Genomic DNA, 24,760 nt, shown 5'->3' with positions numbered 1-24,760 from the left:
GCATGCTGATTTCCCTTCCAAAAACTGGCAAAATGGTGGCTAGGAATGACAGTGGATGCAGGAGATGTGGAGCTCTGAATAGCCACAGCTTAGACATGGATGGAGATGCACCTACAAGGAGATCATCAGTGAAGCACCCTCTGCTGAGGGTAGGACTACTCTGGGCAACACTAAGGGCTCTTTAAAATGTGGTGCATAATCTGAGCCACAAACTTGCATACATTAAAGGTTGCTTTTAAGATTTTTAGGGCCTTGCACAGGACTATTGGTCTCAGGTTTCTGTCGCTAGAGAAGAGTCTTCTTTCATATCTACAGATACTGTATATGGAATACAAGCATGACTGTTTATTGTGTTTTTTCACATGTGTAATTTATCTGGATTCTGCAGGTATACTTTTTTCTACATTTTTTCTTTGGTGTTAATGTATTTTTTGTGGAATATGTGTAAATAGATATGAGCAAACTGTGTAAAAGTTATTCAGCTACCCAGTGAACCATGTAATCTGTTGATTCATAGAGACAACAGATAATAGAGTGAGATATTTGCTTTACACTGTCTGTGTAGTATCTAGGCACAGAGTCAATTTGTGTCCTGTCGGGGCATGTTGTACCACACTATATTATCACTTTGAGGATAGGCAATTTGGGTAATGAATATGTGAGCTGGGTGGGGGTGGAGAAGTATATCCAATACCTACAAAGTGGAAATGTTGAGCCAAGGTTTTGGCTTCATCCTGGTTAATTCAAAGCACTATCATCACAGACAAGCTCTTTTTCTATCTTGGAAACAGTATTGTTAATTAGCTTCTATCTTCCCCTTTATCATATAAAGATGGAAACAATGCACTAAACACTGACATTTGCTTTGTACAGCAGGTATGAGTAAAAATGACAATCCCTTTGGGAAAACGCAAAAATTAAATGGAAGTAAACGAGCATTTTGGGAGCAGTTGAAGGAAAATAGTGACTAATTTTATGCTTAATCCAAGCAATCATTTGACCAGGCTGTGCTTACACTTGTCTACTGCACTAGCCCATCACTTTACTGCTGTTCCAGCCACTCCCCATAGCCCTGACACTATGGTGTACAATGCAGGAAAATGTGGACCTAGATGCTATGTCAAGTATCAGAATGGGCTTAGCTGTGGATCTCCACCATGGATAATTTGCCCTTTTAGTATAGAAATGTATATTAATTAAAGTGTGTTAATACAGTTAATTTTCTTCTCTCTGGTACTTGTACAGCTGAGCTGGGTTGAAGACAGCTCAAATATTGCTATGCAGTCAGGGTAATGGATGAATCTCATGGTCAAATATGCAGGCAATCCAAATAAACATGCCAAGCTCTATGCTATGCAACCACTGTAATGGGAATCCTTCTAATGCGTCAAGCAGAAATTAGCTCCATCCACCCCCTCTCCCCCATCTTCTGATCCTGCCATTGTCACCTGGAGTTGTTGCTGAGATTTGAAGCCTGCAGAGGGGAATGGGAATGAGAATGAGCTATCCACCCTCACTGTGGGTGACTGTCACATCAAGGAAATCTCCATACATCAGATATGAAGCCAAACAGCAAAGGCTTAAAAATGAAAAAGCTGGGTGAAACAAATCAAAATCTTCCTTCTTTTCTCACTAATGGCTGGTGATTTTTCCATAAGCAGTCATTTCACTCTCTGGATTTGATAAGGCCTGCTGCTGACATCTTGGTTGGCCTCACTTTGGCAAAATCCCTCTCGACTTTAATAGAAGTTCTACTTGAATAAATAAAGACTGCAGGTAGTCCCAGAACCCTTTATCCCTGCGCCTTCCACCATGCACACCCAGGCTACTTTATTTAGGATTTCAGTGGTACTTTCTTTTGGTAAAAGTGAGGTTTAGTCACAATTCCTGCAGAGGTACAGAGCAAGGGCGGGTATTTTCTCTAATTAATGCTATTTATTGTCTGTGCTGAGGAGGTCTGGTGAAAGAAAAGGTCAGCATTGTGATACGCGTTGTACAAGCACAACAAAAAACCAGCCTGTATCCATGTAGGGGCCAATTAGTGTCTGTGACACTCAGTAGGAGTTGTTTCCAAGCTATCTCTCAACCATGGGTGCCAGGTGAATTCAGCTTCTTTGTATGCCTTAGACTAGAAGACGTCTTGGAACAGAGCATACAAGGAGGCAGCTTTCGAATGCATTAGGTACATTAATTCTCAATTTCTAGCTGCTTATACAGCACATTTCCTCAGCAATGCCCCATACTACTAGTTATTGCTAAAAAGTCTCTGGGGATATAGCTTGTAGACACGTTTGTTCTCAGTTCATAGAATCATAGAATCATAGAATCGTAAGGGTTGGAAAGGACCTTAAGATCATCTAGTTCCAACCCCCCTGCCATGGGCAGGGACACCTTGCCCTAAACCATGTGGCTCAAGGCTCTGTCCAACCTGGCCTTGAACACCGCCAGGGATGGAGCATCCACAACCTCCCTGGGCAACCCATTCCAGTGCTTCACCACCCTCACTGTAAAGAACTTCTTCCTTATATCTAATCTAAACTTCCTCTGTTTAAGTTTGAACCCATTACCCCTTGTCCTACCACTACAGTCCCTAAGGAAGAGTCCCTCCCCAGCATCCTTGTAGACCCCCTTCAGATACTGGAAGGCTGCTATGAGGTCACCACGCAGCCTTCTCTTCTCCAGGCTGAACAGCCCCAACTTTCTCAGCCTGTCTTCATATGGGAGGTGCTCCAGCCCTCTTATCATCCTCGTGGCCCTCCTCTGGACTCGCTCCAACAGCTCCATGTCCTTTTTATGTTGAGGACACCAGAACTGTACGCAGTACTCCAGTTCCTGATAACCTGTTGCAATCTGAGGATGTACCTCCATGTCAAGTATGGTGAAGCAACTTGATGCTCATCCGCCTACTGCACACTTTAATGCTATCAGGGTCCAGCTGTGCTTTTAATGGGCCTGTATCACCTCCCTGGCTGGAACCAGCCTTTTGCTACTCACATCCAGCAGCTGCAGTGGATGTTTGGACCCAGCTGGAGTAGTTGTATCAAGGCCAAGAAACTACCCCTGAATTGTCCTGAGTTCTGCTTGGGTCAGGGCCACCATGTTCAAGCAGTGTGCATGTAATAAATAGAACGGCATATGGTAACTTCCCTGTCATCCCGGTACACAGATCTCGTGTGTACGGTGTGCACAGGAACACTTTGAAAGAGAAGTTAGAAAATGTCATGTGTATTGTGTACTATAAGTTGCATTTATCTTGCATGTATTTTTAATGGCAACCGCTTTCCAACTTCCTTTTGTTCGACACAAACAGCAAACTTGTTCTTGAAGTAAATACTGTTTTAGTCTTCTGTTTTTTCCCCCCTTTATTTCATTTCAGTTTAGTTTAGTTTAGAGCTTCTGCCTGAGCAGCCAGGGAATATATATAATAGGGCATGAATACATTCTTATAAGTATTAGAACAAGTATGGAAACACAGAGCCCTTAGTGACCTTGCTAGTCCTCTGCTGATCACTTGTGTTTGTTGTTGTAGGAAGGCAAACATAAGTATAGAAGTGTTATTGAACAGAAAACCCTTCAAAAATTTCACCAGTCTTTTGTATTCAAGTCGCAGAGCAATGGGGGGCCGCCCTGCTCAGAAAGCATACTTATGCAAGTATTAAGAACTGGCTGAGATAAGAAGTAAAGCTTAAGAGACCTTCATCATTAGCTGCTAGTGGTGGAGATTAGTGATCCTACTACAGGATTACAGATGGAAAGAGTGCTAGTGTTGGTTAATTGTTCATTAATGCTTGTAAAATAAGATAGCAGTAGTAAAACTGGCTATTGTCTGCTCTCTCAAAGTAAAACAAAATTGGATCTGCTTGTCAATAGCTGTATTGATGTTAACGGGAACGTGTTTAACAGATCATTTTACAGTGTAAACTGCTATCTGGCTCTTTCAACATTTAATTAGACACCATTATCTAAATAAGAAATAATTTATGTTTTAAATAATTTGTTCTCTACACATGAACGTTTTTCTCCTTTTAATTAGCAATGCCTTCACTGGGGTGCTTTTAATATTTCAGAGTTTGCATATGAATCTCAGGTGGAACATTACCTCCCCGGAGCCTTATGGATTCATTTGATTTACAATACCCTCAGAGTCACCACACTTTCCCATCAGGGCTTTTCTGTACCGACAGGGACTGGCAGCCACAATCCAGGCATTGGAATCCCTCTCTCAGGTGCAGCCCAGGATTATGCTAAGTTCTGCCGGCAAAATCCTGGAGCAGCGCCCTGGGAGCGGGGTGTGCATCAAGGAGATGAAGCTGTGGCTTTGGCTACAAATGTCCTGTGAGGGGTTGCCATGCCACGTGAGGAACGTGCTTGCTTTAGGGGAATTAGGCTTGTCCTCTGTGTTGGTGGGATGCTTAGCCTGGGCTGCAAAATAAAGCCCCTTAGGCTTGTCCCTGAGGTGAAGAGTGGCTATGTCCTCTCTGTGCAGACGTGCCTGTTCTGCTAACAACCATCAGTGGCTGGGCTGTGATACCTCTAGCAGGGAAGGTGTGCAGGCACCTTTGCACTGCCTGCCCCTGTTTCATGCTGCCCCCAGTATCACTCTCCAGTAGAAGTGTGTGCTGGACCATGAATCTTTCCTCCCACAGCCAAGTGGGCCAGCAAGGATGCACAAAGTACACTATGACAAAAAATGGCCTTTTGACAAAGGACAAACTTGAAAAGGAGACCCTCACTTTTTTATTAATTAAAAGAAAATATCAAATGAAATACTAATCCTGGAAACAAACAAACAAAAGTTTTCAATTAGATGTGTGTGGAGGATCAGTGCTGTCACAAGAAGTTATTTCACAGCAAGAAATCTCAACTGTACAGGAAAAAAATGTACGTGTTTTAAAGCCATGCATTTTAAAGGCATAGGAGAGCTCTGCACCTTCCAAGTTAAATCCCTGTGGGTGCTTGAGCATGGAAATTAAAGATTCTGGGTCCTCACAGACTTCATCACCTTCTCACCTGGTTTTCCTCTGTGTCTGTCCCCTGGTCAAGGATAATGGTACAGCCATTGCTGAAGATCGTTTGTTCTGTCCTGAGCTTGAGCCTGCTTTATTGGTCCCTTGGCAGCAACCAGAGGAACCTGAAGGGCAGCTTTGTCCTAAGCCAGATGCTGCTGGCCCTGCAGGACTGCTGCAGCATCCAGGCAGTGACAGGGCTCTGAGAAGCCCTGGCTGGGGTCCCTGTGCAGGCAGCAGGCTCTGATAACCAGCCTGAGAGGGGCTGCACGTATGGAGTAACAAACACAAGCACTTCTGCTGAGTACCACCGCCCTATCTGCCCCAGTGCATCACTGACCACATGAGCCAGGACATCAGGGCTCTAATGGACAGGTCACTTTTGGATTCCCATTGCTCTTCACCTGCAGCCTTGTCTGTCAGAGCAATCAGGGGCTGAACTCTGGATGTATGTGTTACCCCATGGAGAAATTTGAATGCAACGATGTCTCTGTCAGTTGATAAGAAGTGATACTGCTGGTTAATTGCCTCAAAAGTGTTAACCAACAGCTCATTAGTCTTAAAGATACAAACTTGATAATGCTTTTTATGTGGCATGCAATGAGAAGGGAATAAATAATTGCATGCTGAGACCTGCCACTGAGAGATGTAAGATGTTGGTTTAAGATAAACAAAACCTGACTGAAATATTTGGGAAGATGAGAAAGAGACAAGTCACAACCTCAGTTTGCAACACAAACCCGAGCCCAGCTTTTCTGTAATGACTGTTTTGATAGGAGTAACAAATAATAGCCAACTTGTCTGTGCTGAGTGTTAAGCCCTGTACAGAAACAAACCCATGTGCTTTTCTTAATTTAGTAATTAAAAAGGAATTCCATATAAAAGTTGAGTGGGAGATATTGTATCAAATGCTGCAGCTTTCCTTATTGCTCATCGACTTCTCCTCTCCTACAGTTTATGGGCACTTTGTCAACCACTGCAGCTATAAATTACCTTCTCAGCAAACAGCCCTAGATCTGGCTTGGGCAGAACCTCTGGGCCTGGCAGTAACTGTTCAGTTCAGGCCATTCAGCAGTAGTATGACAGGCAAAGAGAGATAAAGAAATCATTACTGTGGTTTTGTTACATTGATGGAAAGCTATGGATTTGGAGCACATCCCTCTGGTTCCTCCAGTGATATTAAGGGATGTGTAAATAGGATACACCACTGCATGGTAGCTGCTGCTTAAAATCCAAGCATGAGCAGCTGGACAAACGTGCCTTGTAGCCAGATAATTTAAGGAAAGCAGAGTGCTACACGAGGTGTCCAACCTGGGGACATGGCAACATACTTTGAATTGGAAGCGTACATTAAGATGCCCTTATATGCAAGCACTGGGATTGCAAATAATTAGCATGGAAAAGAAAACAACCCTCAGATTAATTCCTGGTAGAAATTCTCTAAAGAGCTGCAAAAAAACAAATGTAAAAGAGGTGTTAGATGAATATATGTGATACTGGTAGAGACCTTCGGGAAGAAACTCTTGCTCTGTACTGAAATAAGTGAACAACGAAGCCCGTCTGTGGCTAGATGAGAGAAAGTGTCTGAAGAGGGGTCTTGCCATTCATTCTATCTCATTACAGGTATCTGACTGATAGCAAGGCTGTGTCTCAGCGCAGCAGCTCATTAGAAAGAGAAGACTCTGACATTAGTTCAGATGTTGATTGACGTGACTGGTAGTGCGAAGTCTGGATTGCGTTGTCAGATGGAGCTTTATCATCTGCATTGCAGCCTGGTGGGTTATCATGAGGAATCAGTTTAGGAAGAGTGTGTTCAACTGTTTGCCAAGAGGTTTAATACCCACCCCGGCCATTATTGGATAGCATGGACCAGTGTGGCTTCCCTTACCTACCATCTCACAAAAGGTATGAAAAGATCATTAAGTCATCATGAAATGATCATGAAATGATCACAAAAAGACAAGGCACATTTCCAGACCCCAGGGCCTGCTCAGTGCTGTGTGTTGCGTGACATGAGAGCACCTATTTAAAAGTCACGTCATGGCAGAGCATGCTTAGATGCCAAAACCGTGCCCACATGTCCATGTAGCATGTGTCAGTGCAGCACTCTGGTAGGACTAATGCCTCGCTGTTATTATCCACTCTTTTGACCTAATGACACACGACAGAAGGGAATAAGGTTGTGTATCTCAGTTCTCCATTGGAGCATTAATGCCAATCTGCAATTGTTCTGCATTAAAAGCTTATCAAGCACGATGTGGCCTTCTGGGGCTTTGTCCTCAGCGTGCTCCAGCTCGCCCTGCCTGCACACAGCATCGCTTGCAATGCTGCTAACAGTGGAGGAGGAACATGCCAACAGTCTTCATGCAATGTTTTCCTCTGCAAGATCTTTATCCAGCTCGCCCGTTCTAAACAGTTGATGGTTTCCTGTGACCTTTTGGACCTACACTTCAGTTTCTTGTATGCTACAATCGAGCTCCCTCTTCTTGCCTTGTTATGAGCCGGCACGTGATGGATGAGCCCTCAGCGTGCCTTGAGGTGCAGCAGGAGCAGCGGAGGAAGTAAAGACAGCAGATCCACTTCAGCAAATTAGCAGCAACAGCAGGCTCTGTTGTGGCAGTTCTGTTGAATGCCATCATTTTAACTGTTCACTATGGAATAGCTCCTAAATGGCATTTATATTTAAGTCAGTTTATTATATTATCCCAGCCATGCAAAGCTGTACTACAAATTTACCAGCTCAGGCACGAAATCTATCCACCCACCCTTTTGCAAGATGACGATAATGGACCCCCTCCCTTTTCCCTACTCCTTCCCTCACATGATTATATTTTGCTTGCCCATCAAAACAAATCACTCATCTTGGGTGAATGAAATTCTGCAAGGCTGCAGTAATGCAGGATGATGCAGTTTGGGTTTTTTTTTACCTTTAAACATTTTTTGCCATTGCTTTCTGTCAAAGATATCATGCTCCTTGCTTAATTTTGGTATGCAGACCATCTTACTGCATTCTGACACATCACTTTGATGCAACTCTGACACTACACCACCATTTTTCCTTTACAGCATACATTCTGTAATACAAAAGTATTACAGAATACTTTTGACATTCTTTTCTGATTATTTCTTTAATTAAATAAATCAAAATAACAGTAAATAGAAAAAGTGTGGTTTAGATGAAGCTTTTCTTTCCGTGCTCCCAGTTCCTCAGCTTTTTGTGCCTAATGGGAATTTTAACCAAATAAAGTGGTTCCAAGTGGCTTTTCATGGTGGTGTTTGTACACAGACCAGCATGCCCAGCACTGACAGCTGCCTGCTTTAAAAGGACCAACTTCCACCTGATGGAAAGGGCTGATCCTTCCATCTCCTGGCCTCCCAGGTACCTCAATATCAACACAAAGTGTTTAACCATTGCCTACTCACCAATGTGGTGCTGTGGTATGTGGATGGGGTCTCTTTCACCCATGTGTTTCCAAAGGAGCAGCATGAAACCTCGAGTTACCTCCAACATTTCTGGGTGTCCTGTGAGCTTTTCGTGCAGGAGGGGCTTTTGATCCCCTTTGTGCAGGTCACCACAACAGACTTTCTGCCAACACTTGCCCCAAAACAAGGACTCGTCTGCATGTTCTGCACATGTGTTGTTTTGGGCACTTCACCTGCTTCCTTTTCTATTCAAAAATCAACAGGGCATTTGCAAAGTGTCTCTCTTCCCACCCCCTTTACCACCTGCGCCGTCAGAGAGGTTAAAAACCAAACAATAATCAGTTATTTTAAGCTGAAGCTTGAAAGGCTATTAATTCAATGGGATAAACTGCAGTTAAGAAACTTTTATCAAGCAAGCTGGGTTAGGTGGTTGAAAGAAAGGGGAAAAAAAAAAAAAGCCCTAAAAAACATACAGTAGGTAGCAGTTTATGTGTCAAGAAAACGGAGAGGAATTTTGACACTCTGATGTCTAGCAGATAGCACTTAAATCATTTTTCTCCAAACTTCAGTCATAAAACTTCAAAGAGTTTTAGCCATAATACAAATTTTGAGACTAAGAAGCGGTGTTTGAAGTTACTTTATAGGATTTTGCTGTAAGGGCTCCAATTGATTTGTAGTAAGATAAAAGAAGAAAACTTTAGTTTCGAAGCTTTGTCGGAAAAAGCTTAGCTTCCATTGGCCGTTTTGCCAATATGCCCTGAGGGGATGATGATGTCGACACGGATATTATATGCCTATACGAAGCGAACTGAGTTTACACCTCCCGCTGTTTGTGTTATGGTTAAAATCTGTCACAAAACTGGCAGTGATTTATTAAATGTTTAATGAAGTAAGACAAAAACTTCAAGAACTACAAACAGAAAAGTAGAACATCACATTAAAGTATAATAATATAGGTTACACTTCTGGGCTTTTTTCATATTTCTTTTGCTAAAAAATGTGAAAAACACAATTAGAAATCAAGGCGGTATCAAAAGATTATGGGGTTTCACAGATCAGTCTACCAAAGGTTGTGCTTCACTCCTTGACTTTTTTTTTCCTAAACACAGGAATGAAAAGAAGAATATGAAATATTAGTATGCTCATAGAAAAAGCAACCAACCAGCCCAAAGAAAAACCCAAGCAGGCATTATAGGCTATCAAGTCTCAGCCACATTTTCCCTATTAAGTTTTCAGAAGAGGAATATCAAATGTGACTCAGTGTTACTTCATGTCCCGCTTAGAAGACAATTCTGCTCAGTGTTGCATGCTGAAAGAGTATTTTTTAATAAACAATTTTTCATTTTATCTAATGAACTTCATTGGAATTATTATTATTAATGTTAAAAATTAATTCCTGAATGCAAATCTCAGATTTATTTTATTTTTCAATAGCTTTCAGAAATAATTATTACTCCTGATGCAGCTTTACGTTTTCTACATTATAATGGAAGACAGTATTTGTATAAGCCTCCTGTCTGTTGGTGCATTTGACTATTAAAGCTGAGCAAATGTACTCCTGCACTTTTTGGCAGAGGTTATTTACATTTCCTTGTGTAACAGAGACTTAATCTATAGTTTAGGTTTAATTATTGCTCATTGTAAGATGTAATTCTTGTTGTTTGACTTGCCTGATTATTTATGTACATCCTGAACTAAAAATTCATTAAACACGGCAGGAGGGGGTTTAAGATTACAAATCCATGTTTATTCTGTTATTTAACTCAAAGGACATCAGCCATCAATACATCCATACCAACACGCTGATTCACCACGTGATTTACGGTGGGCTTTGCCGGTGCTGTTGTGCCTCATGAGCAGCTCTAACCCAGGTTGCTGTGTTATACCTCCTGGTTCTCCCTTTTGCTCAGAGACGGTTTCAGACCCAACCTTTCCTTTCTCCAGGAAGGCCAGCAGAGCAGCAGAAAGCAGCGCTCCTCCCCAAGCCCAACTTGCAGTCTGTTTGAACTGGTGTTTGAACTCGTCTGTTCTGATTTCATGCTCGAATTCAGGGTACCAGCGTGACCCCCAGCCTGCCGGCCCTGACAGAGCCAACGACCCAGCTCTGAGACACTCAGTTTACATTGCTGTTTAGAATAGAGTCATAGAATTAACCAGGCTGGAAAAGACCTTGAAGATCATTAAGTCCAAGCGTTCCCCAGCACTGCCAAGACCACCACTAACCCATGTCACTGAGGGCCTCGGCTACACGGTGTGTGAACACTTGCAGGGGTGGTGACTCCAGCACTGCCCTGGGCAGCCTGTTCCAATGCCTGAGCACCCTCTGGGGAAGGAATTGTTCCCAATCTCCATCTGAACCTCCCTCGGTGCAGCTTCAGGCCATTTCCTCTTGTCTTAACCCTTGTTACCTGGGAGAAGAGACCACCCCAGTTCTCTACAACCTTCTTGTAGGTAGTTACAGAGAGCAATAAGTCCTACCTGAGCTTTCTCTTCTCCACACAACTAGCAATGATGGGCATAATAATTTGCTAAAGAAGGTTTTCACACAGTGCAGTTAAGCACAACAGCCAATGTCATTGCCAGACCCTCCTCGATCAAGGACTTTTGGTCTTTTGCCTTCCCACACTGCAGCTTTGCAGCAGCCGAGGGTTTGGCTCTGTTTGCAGGGGTTTGGGCTCTGCTGCTGTACTGAAGGTCTGTGGTTTTAAACTACACTTTTGTCTCCTTTGGGATACTCATAAATCAAATTAACTGCAATAAACCCACAGCAAATTCCCTTCAAAAGCCAACCCCACCCAAACCCCTGTAACAAATCCTTTAATTCTTCATCCACTGCTGTTTCTTCCCTCTGCTTCCCCAAGGTGAAGGGCTGGGTGGCATTTTGCCTACAAGCACTCAACAGCCTGGGGGCTGTCACAGAAGAGAACCATGTTTTGAGCTACTTACCAGGTAAGTTTAGAAGGTGGAAGAAAAGCTTGTAGTTGCTCATTTCTGCCCTTTCTCCTGCATGTCACTGCCTATGGCTAGTGCAGCAATGTTCCAGGGTGCAATAATGCAGCACACCAACAAAAAGGCAAATGACATTGGAGAGATCCTTAATCCCTGGCCTTATATCAACTAATCTGCTGGGGGTTTGAAACAGGTTTATTCTTTCAGCTAGTTTTTAATCAAGCGAGTCTCATATTCCCTGTAATATATAAACGATCATACAATAACTCATCCTTCCTTTTCTTTTTCTTAAAGGGCAAGGCATAAATACTGGGTGTATGTTTTTTACTATCACAGCTGATTTCTTTTTCAGCCAGCTCTGTATTGCCAGAGGTTTTTCAGCACATAAAGCAAGTCCATGGAAATTGGCTCCAGGTGACTATATCCTCTTCCTTTTCACCCCTCATCTGTGTGTGTGTAATATAAACTTGCTTGTCTTCCCACTTCCAGTCCTTTATTTCTGGGAAGGAATCTCTATAATGGCTACACCCCTCTCTCTGGGGGTCTCCTTCAGAGGCACTGGGCAGAAGTGCAGCATTTTGGACTTTATTTCCATATTTTAAATGGATTTTTAAACTGTACTGATGAATGCTTCCTCTGCTTCCCCTGGTCCCAGCATGTGTTGGTTGATCATAAAGGACATTGCTATGGAAAGGGTTTCTGCACCCCTTGGAGATCTGGAGAAGCTCATGCCAACCTCATGTCTCTGCCCCATTTTGTAAGCCAGGACACCTGCAGGCTATGACAGAGAATAAAATATAACTTCAATTTGTCTTCAGTCTCCTAAAAGTTAACACTGAGAGTCTTCTGCCCATGGCAGGGGGTTGGAACTAGGTGATCTTAAGGTCCTTTCCAACCTAAACCATTCTGTGATCCTATGATTATGTACCTCTTGTAAAGAAAAATGTGACCCCTGCTTCTGTTAAAAATGTGTGTCCTTAAAAAGAACAAAAAAGGGAAAAGCTTGATCCTGGGGCAGGCAGTTCTGTGTGGCTCAAGTGGTGGAGAAGACCTGAACCAAGGCCTGGTCTTACAGTGCTCTGTATATAGCTGTGCTATGCAGCATGCCTTAGAATCATAGAATCACAGAATGGTTTGTGTTGAAAGGACCTTAAGGCTCACCCAGTTCCAACCCCTGCCACGGGCAGGGACACCTTCCACTAGAGCAGGTTGCTCCAAGCCCCTGTGTCCAACCTGGCCTTGAACACTGCCAGGGATGGGGCAGCCACAGCTTCTCTGGGCACCCTGTGCCAGCGCCTCAGCACCTTCACAGGGAAGAACTTCTGCCTTAGATCTAACCAAATATCCCCTGCTTCAGTTTGAACACATCACCCTTTGTCCTGTCACTACAGCCTGTGATGCAGAGTCCCTCTCCAGCATCTCTGTAGGTTCCCCTTCAGATACTGGAAGGCTGAAATATGGGCTTTAAACGAGACAATGCAAGGTCTTTAGAATTGTTTCCTTGCAAAATAGCTGGTACAGTGTGTACACAGTATAACACGTGTGATAGCTGTAGTATAACCCGCCTCCACCACTGTGCAGCTGCTCTAACCGTGCTTTCATAAACTCAACCCGGCATTATTAAACTTGCAAACCTTCATCATCGCTGTTAATGCGAATGTAGCGATCCTTCCCTCAGGCTTAATCCATGGGACATCTAGTGGTGGGCTCCCAGATAGCACCGGGAGACTCGGACCCCTCGGCCGCAGCGAGGGGTGCAGGATGCGGCCTTTTGGCTGGGCTGGGGCTTGGTGCCTGCTGAGTGCAGGGGGAATCAAGCCCCAGCACACGCCAAGCTGAATTCCTTTGGCACTGGCTCCTCCTCCTCACATGGAGCTGGAGCTTGGATCTGCAGATGAGCTATCAACAACGCCAATAGGCAGCTTGTCTGATAGAGCCTCTGAAATTACTGGGAATAAAGGCATACAGGGTGGTTTTGGGGACCCTGTTAGGTGGAAAACAATGTCAGGAACATTTGAAAGAGCATGAAATATAGATGTGATGTAAACCCCAAGGTCGTTAGGGGATGTGGACTTTAACCTGAGCATTTTCTTTCGGAGGTTTTGTTTGGACTGCAGTTATTTTACCAGGCTTTTTATGGGAAGCACGTTCCATGGCTAATGTAAGTGGGGAGCCACAGACACTTTGATAGTATCCTATCCGGCCTATTAATGACCTTAGTCCTCCTCTTTTATTTTGTACTCCATATATTTAAGGAATACAAAATTATAATGGAACAGGAGACATCACCATTTTCCTCCCCACATACCCTCATAGACATCTCATACAGTGATTGTATTTACCTGGTCTGTTCTGCAGGGGGGACCTCCACTGCTCTAGCCCAGGCTAGAGTTATGTACCTCCAACTCCAAGGTTTAGCTGTGCAAGGTATTCAGTCCCAGCCTATCTTTATAAAATAACAGGAAACTGATCCAGCTTGCCTCAAAATGTAGTTCCCCAAAAGAGTTCCTGCTTATTGGAATGGATTTCAGGAACCCACAGAATCGTACTTCTCCCCTTAACTTTTGTATAATTACAGACGTGAATCCTGTGATGTGTCCATTAGCAAGTTAATGAGCAAAATGCCAAAGGTTACAGCAGGTTTGTTTCAGAATGAAATGAAGCTGAGTGTTAAAACATGGTATCCCCATGCCAGGACACCTGTGTGCACCATGTTAATTATTGCTAAAAGCACTGGCCTGTGTCTCCTGGTTAACAATCAACACAACAGCTTTAATATGGGAGGTGTTGGGGCATGTTGGCCACATGCAAACCCAAAAACTGCCCAAGGCTGGGCTCAGCAGAAAGAACACTTTCAGACTGGCTGGCTGAAAGGGATGCTGTTTTGGGAAGAGACCTGTCCCACATCTTTTAAATTGAAAGACTCAGAGTACTCTTTCCTTCAGGGAAACTGTAGGACATTCACTGCTGTGCCTGGTAAAGAGTGTAGCTTGGTTTGATTTTGCAAGTGATTTTCATAGGGTCATAGAAACCATCCTTTTGGCCCATTAAATGTCACACCTCTCCGTGCCACATCCTTGTGGTGGGACCACTAAAGAAACCACTCGATGGTGTTTCTGACAGGGATACTCTCCTTACTGAGAAAAGGAAGGGCTTGAACAAGAAATTATATGGTCTCCCGGCCTCTATAGTGAAGGCACTGATCCTGCACAGAGGCTGTCAGGATTTGCTTGGGAACCTTCTGTTATTAGCTCCTTGGCTGTCACTGCACCCTGCTCTACAGCGCAGTGATTTCTGCTCAGGTACCTGCACATCCTGTGCTGGCATCACCCTTGAGGTTAAAGGGCTTCATGGTGCTCCTTGCCTGAGCCACACGTGGGAAGGTGCCTCCCTGTTCCCCCTATCAGTGATGGCAAACTGCATCCAGAAAGTTTTGGACCAGCACAAGAAACTAGGATTAAAGAGGAAAACCAGCATCCACCACCAAGAAAATCTGCCCTACCCCAAATGCTGTTACTGCATCCTGTATTATTATTGTTACACTGAAAGTGTAAGTACTTAGGTTTGCATCCTTCTTACCGACCCTATTGGAAAAGCCCCCTGAGTCTTCCATGAGCTAAGAGAGAACTGAAAAAGGCACCATCAGCCTCAAAACTATGCAAAAAACTATGTTTCCATGCCAGATCCCTGTAAACTTCCCACTACCACCAGCAAACTCCGTACTCAGAGCCACGCTGGAGTGCAGCACGGCACCCCTCCACAGCTACCAAGCAACATAAATAGACTCCAAAATATGCTATGGGGACTTTCATTAAACATCAGTTAATGCAAAAATACAGAAGGGTTCGTTTTCCTGCACTAATAGGTATTGAAAACAAATCCTGACACCTCAAACGCTTTCACAACGCACACCGGTTTGTTTCCAGCCAGCTGCAGTTACAATCCTGATAGCAATGTCAGAGCCACAGGCAGAGAGTATTGACCAATGATTTACACTGAAATACATGACATAAATGAAGGTATGGCACAGGTTTTTCTCAGGGAAGCAAAAAATTCACAATTTGAAGGGTTCTGCCTGATCCTGAATTCAGGAATTCAGTGGCATCAGTTTGAAATGCCATAATTTGTAATAAACATATTTTACAGTGCCTCAAAAACTTACATAAGAAGATGCATGTTTCTACAAGAAGCATTTTATTCCTCCTCTAGGCTTTTATCTGGCTTTTATCTGCTCAATATATTAATTAAATATAAACTCCAAAGCTGATCTTGCAGTGTTCATCGACCGATAACAGCTGATGCTCAGGTATCCTCTCCTAAATGCATTGTCCTGTTCCCTGTGTAGCACAATACATAACCAAAAGGGATTTGTAATTCATCTTCTTAATATAGCTCTAATAAATTATTATATCTCTAATAAATTTGTTTAATTCATTTATCTATTTATCCTTTAATTGATTCAAGCAACTCATATTTAAAACCATGATTTGTGTATGACTTATCTCCCATGATAGGTTGTATCCCCCAGCTGGAGACACTGTTCTTTAGGGAGTTACAAGTCTAAGGCAGCATTTCTTCCTTCTTATTGGGCAGCTCCTTGTCCACTGTCTCCATAAGTCGTTGATCCTGCTCTACATTTCAGAGGTAAAGTTAATAATACCATAGCAACAACCCAGAGCATCCAGGCAGCCAGTTGCCTGCTCTCATTCCCACATCTGCAAGAAGGAACTGCCCCATTCAGTCATGGTTGTCTTTGGTTTCCCTCTACTGTCAATAGGAAGAGACAGATGCCTCAAGGCAGTGCCTAAAGGAACTGGCCAAGGGCCTGTTGGGATAAGGCCACCAAGAGCAATGCTACGTGATGCAGGCAGGCTGCAGGTTAACCACAAAGCTGGGTATCACATGAAGGGATGTGTGTCACAAGCACCACCTCTGTGAAAGCACTGAGCGTGTGATGCAGTGTATCTCCATTGCATGTCCCCTGGAGTTCCTAAACCTGTGACCAGAGGGGGTGAAAGTCCCATCAGGACAGGTAGAGGGGCCTCTCTGTCCCCATTGACTACTGAGGGGACCTCAGTTGCTGGTTTAGACCAAATACCCGTCTGCAAGTGAGATGGAGAGCTCATGGCGAGTCAGCTCTTTGCAGTAATTGCCTGCACCCATGCTCCTACCCCCAGTAAATGCAAAGTACCTTACTCCTCCTAGAAAGTTAACCTTGCATTTACCGCAGTAAGAACGTGCACACATGCAATTACTGCCAATGCACTGTAAAATTATCCCCTAGCTGCCTCATAGTATGTTATTCGGGTGCCCATAGCTTTGATCTCGATGTCTCCTGGCTCCCAGTTTTGCTAATACACTGCCTGTTTTACCTGCCACAGTTCACTAAGGCTGTGTGCAAGTGTTAGATCCACCTGCACAAACAGCCTGAGGCTCAGGTCTTATCAAGTATAGGAAAACCTGATCCCTGCCTGTGCAATCCTCCGTTCTAAATTCCTACTGGCACTCACCTGGTCTCTTAACTTCCAGTTACAGGTCTGAGCTAAAGCCCGCTGAGGCTGTGGGAGCCCTTCCATTGATTTCCACGAGCTCCGGCTCACTATTCCCTCTCAGCCATATATGTAGACTAATATCTGAACACCTTCACCCAAGTAGTTCGATATAATCGGAGTACCATTGTATTTATATATGCCTTAAAAAGGAAGACATTTAGAGAGATTATTTATTCCATTTCATGATTTAAAAAGCAAACCACCCCCTTCTCCACGACTGGAAAGGGCTCAGAAGACATCTGTGTACCAATTTCCTACTGGTACCATCAACTCCACAACAATAACTAAATCACCTTCACATTCCTCTCGGTGAAGCCATTAAGCCTAGAAACATGCTGGTTTTGGCAATACAGAAATCAAAGTGGGAGCACAGCAGAGGAGATCTGTGTTAAAGAACAAAAATCCACAGGCTGCTTCAAATATCAACAAGGAACCCTGAAATTTTCTATCAATTTCTTTTCATGGCCTTGTGACATTTTCAACTAAAAACTATATTGCTTAACATCAAGGCACTTTGAGAGAGCTTCAGTTGGAAAAGGTAATTTTTGAGTGAGACTCAGCAGAAAAAGGTAATTTTTCAGAGAGGTTCACTGGAAAAAGGTAATTTCAGAACCAATTGCTGCATTCTTTTGCTGTTATTTTGTCTCTTTTCTAAGTAGCCCTAATGTCATTCATGGGCACACTATGTCAATACATCAGTACCAGCTAAGTCGTTTGTGCAAAGTAAGTTTACAGAAACTGTAGCTTTAGGCTATGTTATTCCAGGACTGTGAAGATCAAACAATGCAATTTCACTTGGAAGTTTCATCAATTTTGCATCAATGTTGATGCCAGAGCAGGAACCTGCTCCCAGAATCATAATTTCATCCTGCTAAAACTTTTGTTTTTGATAGAGAATCTAATTTCATATGATGAGAGGTTATGTAGCCATGTAGCCACAATACCCGTCTACCAGAGCTGTATTGCTTTGCTGTAAATTGAGGCAAAGGTAGAGAGGAGTTTTTAATAGCTGATCTAAACCACATCAATTTATACTGGTTTGGGATATGAAGGGCAAACTCTCCTCTCCAGTTTTTGAATGCATGTGTTATTATATGTTATTTGTACAAGTGGAAGAACAAGAAGAACAGAAAGCCCAGAGCTTTCATCTGCTTATTTTCTGAAAGCTTTGGAAAGGGAGTAATGTATTTCAGCTTTAATGGCTTGAAACAAAAATCTCTGGGAATTATTAGGCCCCTCATACATGTATCCTTTGATTGTAGCTCTATAGAGAAATGAACGAAAGTTGAGGTCTGCAAGAAGAAACACCACAAAGCCTCACATTTTTAAGTAGAATAGCAAGAATGATGGTCAAAGAGGTAATTCTGCCTTTATGTCAAATATCAGGTTGTCATTCATTTCCTCTTTGCTATCTTTGCTATTCCTCTTTGCTATAGGCTAAAAAGCCTATTCAGAAGAGTGTAGTCAGTGCTTAGCATACGCACTGGGCATTGCGCTGGGACCCTGCACACAACATCCACCCTTAGCACCTCTGCAGTGAGATTTGCAGCATCAGGAACATGCCAGCCCAAAAGGCAGAAACTGCCTCTAGTTATGAACTGCTCAGCTTTCCAAAGCTCCATACTGGCTTCCTGCAGGAAGAGGCGCAGGTACATCCCTCATCCCAGCAGCCACACGCAAGGCAGCAATCACTCGCTTGTTGGTGAGGAGCTTGTCAGAAGTGGGATAAGAGGGATAAATCCACTCCAAAGTCTCATACATCATTTAGGAATTATTGGTTCTATATTTCCTGCCATTCAGGTTCATACAGAGCTGTCACAGTGGTTTCCTAAAAGCACACAAACACAGGCTTCCTTACACTGGGAGCTACCAGCATACGGTATTGCAGTAGTTCAAACCCATTTTTGGAAGTTCAGCCTCGCTAAAGGCCATATTCATGAAAAAGTTATGTAGCATTTATAGATTTTTTTATTGTTATTTATTTATTTTTAAACTACCCAGAAACATGGGATGAACTTCTCCCAGCAAAACACACGCTTTTCCAAGCCATTACACGTTTTGTTTCCCCTAAGCACCAGCAGCTACCTTTCCGCCATGCTCCCAAGTATACACAGGGCAAAAAGGGGGCAGGAGTAATCTCAAAACCTATTCCCTCCTTCAAACACACGAGCAGTTGTACAATTATTAAAAGCAAACCTTCTGAAAGGACCAGTCCACAGTGCAGCTAGCACAGGCCTGCTGCAGATCACTTGCAGTACCTGAGTATGGTGTAACTCTTCCTCTCTGTTGCTCTGTAAAGAGAAACCTGATGTACCCCGCAGCATCCCATCACTAAACACACAGAGCAGAGTCCAGAACTCTTGCTTAAAAGAAAGGGAAGAGCCTGAAACTCCAGCCAGTGCTTAGAAGTATCCTTTAGACAAAGGGATACCTCTTCTGCGAGTGTACATACAGTCTGTACCTTCACTGTTCTGGGCAGCATTTTCTGTTGTAGGGCTTGCTCCCTGTATCAAGCAGCTGTAATGCTGGGGTTCTTAGCACACAGAGTTGCTTCCTTCCACCCTCAACTCTGAAGTCCTCACATCAGAGCTTTGAGGGAAGGACTGGGGCTGCTCACTTCTTCCAAGACCATTCATCGTCAAAATAGGCTTCTCTTTTCCCAGTTGCTGGTTGATTCAGATTACGTACCTTTCTCACTTAGTTCACATTTGAAGGATGAACACGCCTACCAGAGCAGAAGGAAAAAATCAAACCAGTCATTCCAAAGTAGAACGGAGAAATGCCCATTCAGAGTTTCAAGCGAGGTGGCAATTTCACTGCAACAAGATTTGCTTAAGATGTGGGCTATGGGACAGAAGAAGAGCTAAGGAGGACAAGCCCTCTGTGCTGTGGGAGCAATGCCTGCTTGCTCTTTGGGTGGAAGATCTGCATGACATCTTGCTGCTGCTCTCCTGGGCCAAGGCTGTGCCTGGATTTGGGCAGTTGCCACTCTATCCGCAGCTTGTTCCACATGCCAGAGAGAACCAACCATCAATTGAGGACAATTGATTAGCAATGGAGGGTAAGAGTCTGCAGCACACACTTAAGGCATTTTATTTGTGCTTTCTGCTTTCTTTTTATCTCCTTTTTCTCATGTGGCCGGCTGGGCTCCCTTTATTCTGCAGCCGTGGTGCTGAATGCTGATGACAATGTGACAATCATTTTAGGGGCAGTGCATACAGGCTGCGAGTGACTGACCTTTAGGAGGGAAAACAGGTGGATACTGTGGTTTTATGGCTGAAAGACAGTGATGCTTTGCCTCTTAACACTTACTTGGTAAGGGATATTGGTAGACATCTAGCCCTAATGTGCATATTTGAGCAGCACAAAACAGACGTCTCACGGAGGAGTAGAACATGTAATTGATAGTTCCTTTGTGTTTTAATGTTGCCCTGGTCTGTAGTCTATGGGACACCTGGTCTGTGGAGTTTCCCTCAAATCCTGATGCTAGTTCTAGGCTGATGATAACTTGATACTACTCAATCTCAGATGTGATGCTATAAATACAATACTTACACTTGTATAAATATGATAGTTGTATTGTATGCAACAAATACAAACTTGTATAAATACAAGTTTGAATGAAAAGTGCCTATCGAGCTGAAAGCTTCTTCAAGCTGACCAGTGCTGGAGACCTTTGTTGCCATAATCATGTAGGAAGGCAAGCAATGGAGATGACAGAGGAGGAATGGCTGCTCTTGGGTCGCAGTAGAAGTCCCAGACTTGGTTGCTCCTGAGAACATGCCATACTGAATCACACAACAGGTTTCATCCCATCCCAGCACAAAGCCAGCCCCAAGGACATCACCTATCAATATATTCCTAAACAAGAGCACAAAAATGCAGAACAAGGCCTTCAAGACTGGGCCTGCCTAGGTCAGTATCTAGCCTTTGACAGCCATTGACAGAGAGCACTTAAAGGAAGCCAAGATGTTAACATCAACGTGCCCCTAAAGGCTGATTTGCAGAAGTGGTGAGCATGCAAACACAGAGCATCCAAACACGTCACTCACTTTTGAGACCTTAAATATAACAAGGATGCAGTTTAGGTCAAATCTGGAGGAATACAACCATTTCATGGAATTTGAAATTTTATATTATAATATTACGTGCAGTACACCTTTACAATAAGTAATAGATGTGTGCATGGATGTGGATGAGTACATGCACATGTATATATATGTACACACATTTATGTGTGTATATGTATGTGTGTGAGTATATATATGTGTGTGTGTGAGTATATACACAATCTCAATAAATCCCATCAAGAACAGGGGTTTGTTAACAGAGCCTAATGCAGAGCAGGAAAAGATGCCTATAATACAGAGATAATATACATAAAAGGTGCCTATAATTTTTAAATATATATATCTTTTATAGATATATATATATGTGGGGATGGGTGAGAAAGAGAGGTTACATTGGAAATGCAAACAGACCACCAGCCCAGGGGGTGCGAGATGCTCCCATTACTTAGCTGGAATATGCTGATGGCCTCAGCCCAAGCCCTGACAGACACGTCTGCCACGTCACTTCAGTGGCAAGGCTTGTCACAAATTGAGGGCACATTCGCTCGCAGACAACAAATAAAGCCAAAGACTGAACGGCTACGGAAGCGTTTTTAGCCTGGCTATTAATTGAGGGTCTCTGGTATGTCCCATGTCCATTGGCGGTGAGGACTATCGAACTAGCATCTGTCAAACCAAACACTAATTGCACTGAGACAAATGGAAAGATATAATTTGCAGGTTCTGTCACGTGGCAAAGTACAGTACGATGGCCTGGCTGAGAAATACTCGTCTTGGGTTTCTGCTTCCCATGGAAAGCACGTTCTATTAACATTTATGTTTATAATTATCCTGCAATTGTATTTAGGTTCAGTTGAACAGAGGCAAAACATGGCACTTTTCTCACAGATCCGAGCAGCTGATGGGCAAAGGTTAATTTGTCAGTACATGGACACATTAGCTTGTCACATCTGTTATTAATTGCAAACAGATATATTAGTCTAATTAAACATTGCAAAGGACTGACCTAAATTGTTCAATGGCCTGTAGTACATATATCCTGCTATTAACACACTTCATGTTTCATGTTTAGCTTTTGCATACTGATGAGAAGTAGCATTCTTAATTGTAAAGCTAGTTATGTGTCTCGCAGTCACCACTTACTGCTGGTACAGCTAATGTGCTCCAAATGTAGAAATAAAGCACATGTGACACAGCCATGTGAATTTCCCGTCAAAGAGCAGCCATCCCTCCTCTGTCCTCTCCATTGCTTGCCTTCCTAAATGATTATTTTCCTTGGCAGCTGTCTAAGTGGCTCGTCGCAGTCTAATTTCAAAACTCATTATTAGGACAAACAGTTGCAGTGCATCAATAGCCCATCAGGATTAATTAAAACTGGGAATCAGCAGCTGACTGTTAATCAGATCATTTGCAGTTGATCAGTGGAGGGACTATCATCGAGATATTACTGGAGTCATTTCTTATTATGTGTCCACAGCTTGTAACAAACCCAGTAATGACTCGATGCAAAATATTTGCCTTGCAAACAGCAGCTTCTTAGTGAGTGCTGGGCAGCACAATTACTGCCTCAAACAAGATAAGCTCCAAACTGTACATTCATGACCTGATTCACTCTGTCCTACTGGCTTTGGATGCTCCACTGCACGAGAAGAAGCAAGCACCTCCTTTGGAGGCCTTTAAAAAGCACAAGATACCCAGTGCAGTGCACCCTCTGCTTCTGGTGTCAGTGTGCCAAAGCACAGATTCCTGAAAACACATAGAAGGAATTGGCTTTATTCTAACACTCCTGTTCCCATTGGAATTCTCTAGAAGAAAATACATTTAAAATGCCGAAGAACTGTATCTGTGCATTATCATTTGTGACCAATATAATCTGTTACAAGATGTAGGACATCTGAAAAACACTAGTGAAAAAAATCCCTACAAAGACAGTTCAAATAATTCCTGTAACACAGAATCTTTCTTCATAAAGAAAACTGGCAGGTATGTTTCCTAAGGAGATATTTTGCCTAAGTACTTATGAGACAATATCTCATTCTAAACTAATATAGCAATAGTTTTTAGAAAGTTCATTTTTATACAGAAAGGCTATCATCTGATGTGATTTGAAAACTACCTTTAGCTCACAGAGTGGCTTTTCACAGAGATACGGTGCTTCTGGGAATGGCCCTTTATTTACTTTTCAGAGCAAACCCAAACACAAGTGGGAAGTTAGCAAAGGGCAGACACACAGGGAAGTTTATTCCCGACGGAAATGTCAAAGGAGAAGGTTTGTGCATCAGTTTCTTCTGTTGTGTGGACAGACAGACAGGGGACCACAGCAGCTAATGAAAGATCATCAGAAGGAGTAAAGAAACAAAGAACATAATTCAAATCAAGTCCGTATCACAGAGGATATAAAACATAAGGATGGAAACTTTCAACTTCATCATCACGTAAACAGAGTCGGAGTAGAAGTGATTTATTTGCTCCTCTTTGCACTCACGGGAAGCAAGAAACAACCATATATTTATGTACTACACAGATGGTTATTAATAATAAACAGTAACAAAATGATAGACTATGGGATCTGTGGGAGCTGATAGAAAAAGAAATCCAGTCCCAGCGAATTTCCTGAGGAAAGTCAGTACCTCAGATATGGCAGGATGAGGCATGACTTCTGATACCTGTCTACATGAAAACAAATAAGGAGGTCTGGATGGCTGCATGTCTATGGCACTGTACTCACAAATGCTTTTTAAACAAGCAGTACATCCATCAGCAAGCGTTTGCTCTTCTCTCTGCAGGCCTCATGGTGTCTATGACCTCTGCAAATTCCTCTGCAGATTATTTTCTGTGGTCAGTGGCCATTTTTGGGTGACGCTCCTGTGCCCTATAAATCCTTGAGGGCTCCAAAGAGTGACTTGGACTTTGCTTTCGGCCGTCCTTACAACAAGGTCGGTTGCCTCAGAAGAAGATGAAATGGCACCAAGCAAACCTCTGCTGCTAACAAGCTTTACATGAAAAAACACAGCCTGATGGGACCCTCAGGCCCCCTCCTCCCTGCTCCGGCCAGTGTCTCTCCATGTTTCCAGGCTTCAGTGGTCCTTCCCAGCCCGTGTTCCATGCAGGGTGGCCGCTGGCATCCCCTCACTGGGTTTCATCCATTGCAAGCCACCAAGAATGAGAGGACAGCTAAAAACCAACTCCTGATGCTCAAAACGCCCCCAGGGCCCTGTGGAGAAGGGTGGCGGGTGCTTTCCCCATTAAAATGGTGCAATTTGAGCCTTTTTTGGTAAACTGCATCTCTGCACTTTCATCAGCATTCTCCCTGTTGCAGAACAAAGCCAGAGGAGAAGTCTACGCAGGACCCAAACGTCTACTCGGGGCAGTGATGCTAATTTTAATACATGCCTACTGGCTTCATTATCCGAGATTACAAAGATGGTTAAGTAAAATGACATACTTTATGTTGTTTAGCCAACAGAAAATACCCCTTGGTGTGAGGAGTGTAAGGAACGTGTCATCCCTCAGTATGTTAAGGCAGAAATCAGAAGCTGGTGGTATTAGAAGAGGAAAAATCCCAGCTCTGCTGTTTCTTAGCACCCTATCAGCCTCGCTGCCCTAGGCAGGAGCTGTGTTTGCTCGCACTGGAGGGCTGCCCCCAGACAAAGTGCATGCAAGCGGCTTATAACACACATGCCCTGGGCACTGTGGTTTAGGTGGCAATGAGGTCAACTCTTTACATTACAGATTTAAATAAGGCTCAATTCCTGACTTC

General features: G+C 43.3%; 1 long non-coding RNA gene across 12 annotated transcripts in view; it reads right to left on the bottom strand.

Moving 5' to 3' along the window:
* LOC115611986 overlaps window positions 1-24,760 on the bottom strand; it is a 73,253-nt gene that overhangs the window by 2,926 nt on the left and 45,567 nt on the right. For 2 of the 12 annotated variants that reach the window (XR_003992816.1, XR_003992818.1), the window contains one exon: window positions 18,890-19,655. The exons of 9 other annotated variants lie outside the window; for them this stretch is intronic. This is a non-coding gene — a long non-coding RNA (uncharacterized LOC115611986). Of the gene's footprint in view, window positions 1-9,400; window positions 9,529-18,889; window positions 19,656-24,760 lie in introns of those variants that run through there. One more of the 12 variants, XR_003992819.1, reaches the window with a different exon arrangement.

Source organism: Strigops habroptila, chromosome 8 (genome assembly GCF_004027225.2).
Source record: "Strigops habroptila isolate Jane chromosome 8, bStrHab1.2.pri, whole genome shotgun sequence".
NCBI lineage: Eukaryota > Metazoa > Chordata > Aves > Psittaciformes > Psittacidae > Strigops > Strigops habroptila.
Note: the sequence above shows the minus strand (reverse complement) of the source record. Positions and strands in the feature narration are given on the sequence as shown.